We start from the raw sequence: 6,493 nt of genomic DNA on the forward strand, positions 1-6,493 counted from the left end.
GGGCAAGAGAAGATCAATTCTTCCTTCCTTCTTCCAGAGGACTGTTCTGAGGGGCGGTCTCTCCAACAGCCCACTTGAGAGTGGCTGGCTTGGGGGGTGTCATTCAGTGGCTAGCTGTGTGTCACCACAGCTCATCTGTCTGCTTTCAGTGGCTTAGGAGAAAAGTCCCCTGCTCTTGATGCCTTGGCATCACTGCATCCAAATCAAGTACCAGGTCTAAGTCTTGCCTGGGGCTCACTGCTTCTGACAGCGTGGGCTAAGTGACCTTCCACAACCAATCTGTCACCACATCCAACAAGTTTGTGCTTTTAAATATCTTTCTTGTCCACTGTCCACTCCTCTCCGCCCACTGACATTCCCCCTCCCGCAGGCCGGTCGCCATCTCATCCTGCCCCCCATAGACTTCCGGACGGCTCCATTTATATCTACACTGGTATCCCGCATCAGTCCATGCTGAGCTCAGAGTGATCTTTTTTGGAAACAAATCTCATCATGAAATCTCCCAGCTTCAAACCCTTTAGTGGCTCTTCATCCTCACTATACAACAGGATGCAACAGGGTTTCTCGCTCTCAGCACTGTGGACATTTTGAGTGGGATCATTCTTTGTTGTGGGGGCCGACTTGTGCGATGTAGGATACTTTGCAATATCCTGACATCTACTCACGGGATACCAGTAACTCTCCATTACCTAATCATGACAAGGAAAATGTCTTCAGACATTGACAAATGTCCCTGGGGGTGGTAGGGGGTGAGTGGGTGGTACAGGATCATGGTTGAGAACCCCTGGTCTAAAGTAAGCACACTTACCACGGCCCCCTGTGGGCGGGCCCTGGTCACCACTGGTCATTTGTGTCCACTCCCAGGTCTCCATGCAATATCTATCTTGGGCTTTTCCCAGAATTCTTTAACCATGCCATGGCCTTTCCCTTTTTGGGTCTTTTTACTCCTGTTGCTCAGCCTGGAACATCCCCCTTTCACCTCCCTGTCCACCCCAACGCACACACCTGCACACCATTCACCTGGCTAACATGCTATCAGCAGTCCTCAGCCGGGACGGCCCTCAGATGAAAGCTCGTGAGGCCTCCAGACTAGGCTAGTCCCCTGGTGCACGCTCCTTGGCACCCGGGACTTGTCACTTAGAGCACTCGTCACGGGGGGGGGGGGGGGAATTAACCAGCTTCGTGCAGTCTGCTAAAGCTCGTGCGCTCTAAACACCGCCACCACTGTTTGTCTTGCTCCGCCCTGAGTCCCAGAGCTGAGCACAGCGCTGGGCCTGTGGTATAAGCTGCACTTGACAATGAATGAACGAACAAGTGGCGAACACGACTCATGCATGTTCCGGAGACTCTCTCCAGATTCCTTCCTTTCCTTGCTGTGTATTTTTCTCTGTCCCTGTGGAGCCGATCTTCTTTTCCGATGTTTTACCAACCAAGAGGTCTGCCTGACCCAAGATTCTCTGTAGACGCTGCCCAGTGCTCTGACCTGCTTCTCTGCAAAGAATTTATGCAGAGGACTTTGCAGACCCATTTTTAATTTTTACCAAACTACACTGGAAGCCAGAGGTGCAGTGAGAGATCACATCAAAGTACGAGATATGGCTTTTGATTCTTCCAAATATTTATGAAAGAATGGGGTCTTGCCCCTTTGCTGCTGTGTCCAGTAAATAGGACCTGGGTTGGCTGGTCGCACCTCTCACTCTTGACTGATAGCCTCCTGCAACAAGGATGCCACATCCAGCCCACAGGGATGCCACGCGGAACCCCTCGATGGGACGCACGTCTCTGGGGCAGCGTCTGCGTCTGGCTCGTGCCTAGCTTTGAGGGGGTCAGGACTAAGGGATTAAGTCCTGGGAGTTTTACATTTAAGCACCCAAGGTTGGAAGCTCTGGCATGCCACAGGGCTCTTGCTGGACAGGGTCACTGTGCTGATCTCTGAAAACCTCACATGTTTTAGGGCATTGATTAGGAGTGATTTTGGCAAACTGTTTTTGAGAGCTGACATTTTCTAGTTCTGCTGATTCTTAGGGGCCTCTGGAAAGCTGGGGGAGAAAGGTGGGACTCAGAGGCCCCTGGTCCTGATGCTTCAGCTTCCCTGCCCCAGCTATTGAATCCTGGATTGTGTCACCCTGGGATTTACACCCCCTAGTGGTTTGACAAGATATAACTTCTCTTGATAGGAAGGACAAAGTTGAAGCCACAGCTCCCTCCTTCTGAATTGTGTGGCTGATCCGGAATCTTCTGGTTGCAAACTAGGATTGAAGTGAGAGGAGCTGCTGGGTCCTGAGAGAGAACAGAAAACAGGTTCATGGAGGTGGGGCCACAGAAAGCCAGATGAAGCTGTTTTGTCTGGAATCCTGGTCCCAGGTAGGTTTGTCTGGGACCCGCCAGAGACGGAAATTCTAAGGATGCTTTGCTGACAAGAGTCCCAGAAACAAAGGTGAGAATCGAACACAATCTAAGGGGAAGTAGGAGGGAGAAACAAAAGGAAAGGAAGGATGAAATGAATACAAAATAACATTGACTGTAAACTGTAATTGCAAAATATTTAAAAAATTAAAAAAACAATAAAACACTTTATGAAAAATACATAAAAATTGATCTTTTTTTTTTTAAAGGAAAGAAAAAGAAGAGAAGGGAAGCCTAAGTATCCAGTGTGTGGTATTCTTTACCATCTTGCTAAGATAGCAAAACAGAATGGTCACAGGCCTTCCTGCCTCCTGGTAATAGGCTGGGTTTTCCCTGGTTGGGGCTGGCGGGGTTTTTTGTTGTGTTTTGTTAACGTTTGTCCGCAGGCCTTACTGGCCCATGACCCAGTCAGCTCAGCATCTTGGTGAGTCCTGTCGTCATAGGCTGCGTGCTGTGTGGCCTAAGCTGCTGTTTGGTGTGCCAGCCCAGACTCAGGTCTGGCAGCTCACATTGCAGAGTTGGAGCTGCCTTTACCTGTTTGTTCTTTTTTAAGATTTTGTTTATTCATTTTAAAGAGGGAGGGGGAGGAGCAGGAAGCATCAAATCCCATATGTGCTTTGACCAAGCAAGCCCAGGGTTTCGAACCAGCAAGCTCAGCGTTTGAGGTCGACACTTTATCCACTGCGCCACCACAGGTCAGGCTTAACTGTTTATTCGTTAACTGTTGACCTTTTGCGGTTTTTCATCAGGCTGGGTTGGCTGCCCTTTTTTTTTGCTTTCCCAAGCCCCGGAGAGACAGGGAAACCACAGTACCCCTTTTTTCTTAAGCGACCCCATCACTTTGCACCATCTGTGTGATGGATCTTACTGTCCACACAGGATTTTGGGGAAGGAACTGGTCAGTGCCCCTGAGACACAACATTCAAACCTTGATGACAAGCCAAACAGAAATGCTGTGCTCAGCGTCCTTTGCATGTGGAAGTCTCAGTGGTTCTCTGAGCCAGTCGTTGGTCATCCTCATGTCACCAAATCTAAGCGATTTCTTGGTGAGGCTGGTGTTTGTGGAAAGAGCGACGTTGGTGAGTATAACGTGAGAACCACGGTCTGCATACTACAGCCAGTTAGCCGGCAAGTGCAGGTGGACCCAGCGTGTAAGTCACTGAGACGCAGGCCCAGCCAGACGTCCCTCTGCTGGTACCCTGGATCAGCCTTTCACCCCGACTCAGCCTCCGTTTCCCTCCCATGTCTGTCTCTCCTCTGTCTTCACCCCGCACCCGTGAAATTCCTTCTTGTGGGAAATCTTATATCTTTTAGCGTCCTCTTGGGCTGCACAGGGAGGCCCACGGGTCCCCTTCCTCCCAGCCTCACCTCTTCCCTCCTGCTGCCGCAGAACCTTCCCTCCCCTTCCTCCTCCTCCCTGAGCCCCACTGGTGCTCACTGTGGCTTCTACCAGCTGTCCACTCTCCCCAGTCCCACCCCAGAAGGGTGTGCGACCTTTCCTCTTTGGGAGGCAGTGAGATGGCGTGACTAGACGAGCTCCTGAGGTCTTCTGGGAGCTCAGTTTTCTTGTCTGTGACATGGGAATAATTTACACCTCATAGGAGCGCTGTGTGAATTCCGGGAGGCTGTGTATGTTTGGCTGGCGTGAAATAGACGCTCAGCAACGGCTCCTGGAGGAGGTGATGGTAGCGGGTGGTGAGGGCCATACTAGTTAGGAGGGTGGCCCTCCACAGCAGCTGTGCATTAGACTCACCTGGAATGCTTTAAAAAAGTCCAGGCGCCCAGGCTAAATCTGAGACTCAGCTAAAGCGGAAGCGCTGTGTGTGGGGCGAGCCAGGCGTCAGTATTTTTAATGATCCCCAGGTGACTTCAGTTTGCAGCCAGTTCAGAGCAAAGGCTTTGGGATCAGCAGGACTCAAATGTATTGACTTTGAGTAAGTCACTAACCCCGAGCCTCAGTTTCTCTATATGAAAAATGGGAATAAAATATGTACTTCTTTATTTGATTAGGCAGAATAGTTGAGACAATTCTGTCCACGGTTGCCACAGGGCCTGGATTGGTGCTCAGGCCTTCCCTTCTGTTGATTGGAATTGGGAGCTGGGGAGGGGGTAGGGCGGCCAGCAGGGGCCCCAGGCCTCTCAGCACCCCAGGCCCATTTGCAGTGCCTCAGTCCTCTGGGCTCAGGGCTCTTGCTGCTCTGGTCCCAGAGAGTTTATGCATCTTGCTCTGAGCACGGCCCAGGGGGCGCCTGGCTTCTTTCTCCTCATGGTGCAGGGAGTTATGTCCATGACTTTCTTTTCAAGTACTTAATTTCAAACACCATTCAGTAAAAAAACCATTAAAAGAAACAGGCAAACCACGAGTGTCGGTTCCTTTAGTTCAGAGGTCCCCAAACTTTTTACACAGGGGGCCAGTTCACTGTCCCTCAGACCGTTGGAGGGCCGAACTATAAAAAAACTATGAACAAATCCCTATGCACACTGTACATATCTTATTTTAAAGTAAAAAAACAAAACGGGAACAAATACAATATTTAAAATAAAGAACAAGTAAATTTAAATCAACAAACTGACCAGTATTTCAATGGGAACTATGGGCCTACTTTTGGCTAATGAGATGGTCAATGTGCTCCTCTCACTGACCACCAATGAAAGAGGTGCCCCTTCCGGAAGTGCAGTGGGGGCCGGATAAATGGCCTGAGGGGGCCGCATGCGGCCCGCGGGCTGTAGTTTGAGGACCCCTGCTTTAGTTGTTGCTCAGTTGCCCCCTCTGCCTGTGCAAGTCTTTGACTCTATATAGCTGCTCGGAGCTCCTGTCTGTTAGGGGGTTGCTGCCTGGGTCACAGGTCGCTGAATAAAGCCAATAAGACCTTCAAGATTTACTCAGCTGAGTGTCATTTGTTAACACGTCGTTATGTGCATTTCTTTGAATTCTCCTTTAAACTCATGAATGAATTCGATGAAATCCTTGATATGTTCTCATTTTTGTATTTGTCTGAGAGGCATGGATTTTGTTTTTTTACCTTTCAACAAATATCCTTTAACATTAGGTACCTAATATGCTAAGTACTTTCCTGTCACTTGATGTGCTTATGTAACACACACACACACACACACAGCACACACAGCACACATTTTTAATTGCTGCGTGCTGTTTTAAGTGCTTCGTACATGTTAACTATATAGTTTAAACCTGGTAACAACCCTATTTCATGTAAACGTCCCTTCAGCCCTCATTAGCCCATCTTGACCAACTGAGGCCCCAGTTCTGCCCACAGTGGTGCAGCACGGAGGGCGGGGACAGGGAGCACGGGGACCGGGAGCACGCGGACTGGGAGGACCGCGCAGGCCTGCGTGTGGCCCAGATGCAGGTGCTGAGGCTCCCCCCACGTGAGCTGAGACAAGAAGGGACCCCAGCTTTGTTTTCAGGGGAGCTACATCTTTAAAGAGCAAACAGACTGCGTTGACAGAGGCCAGGGGCTGTAGGCATGGACTCCGTGGACGCCCTGCGCTGTGAGAGGAGCCTCACTCTCTCTGGGTGGGTGGGTGCAGCACACATGAGGTGTTTCCTACCCGAGGTCAGTTTAAAATGTCGCACCACTTCTTTCCTCCAGGGCCCTCTTCCCTCTCAGAATGCGTCTCCTCGTTTGCTTCTTTCTTTAATTTGTGGTACAGACTTCCAGTTATAAAATAGTCGCGAGGCTGTAACATACAGCATAGTGACTACAGGTAACAATACCGTTTCGTATATTTGCAAGTTGCACCACAGAAAAAATGTATAACTATGTGATGTAATGAATGGTAACTAAATTTATGGGGGTGATCATTTCACAATATGTACAAATATCCAATCATTATGTTGCACACCTGAGATGAATACAATATTACGCATCAATCATATCTGAAAACAAATAATGATGGTCACCACAATCACAGGAGTGTCAAAGTGACAGCGGGAAACAGTGTGGCATAGGGGCTAGGGCCTAGTTAGAATCTGTGGGACCTGGGTTCGAATTCTGGGGCTGTTTACCGGGGAATAAAGTTAGAGCCTGTTTAAATTGGATTAGCGTTTAAATCTCAATAGGAC

The sequence above is a fragment of the Saccopteryx leptura genome, chromosome 1 (genome assembly GCF_036850995.1).
Source record: "Saccopteryx leptura isolate mSacLep1 chromosome 1, mSacLep1_pri_phased_curated, whole genome shotgun sequence".
Taxonomy (NCBI): domain Eukaryota; kingdom Metazoa; phylum Chordata; class Mammalia; order Chiroptera; family Emballonuridae; genus Saccopteryx; species Saccopteryx leptura.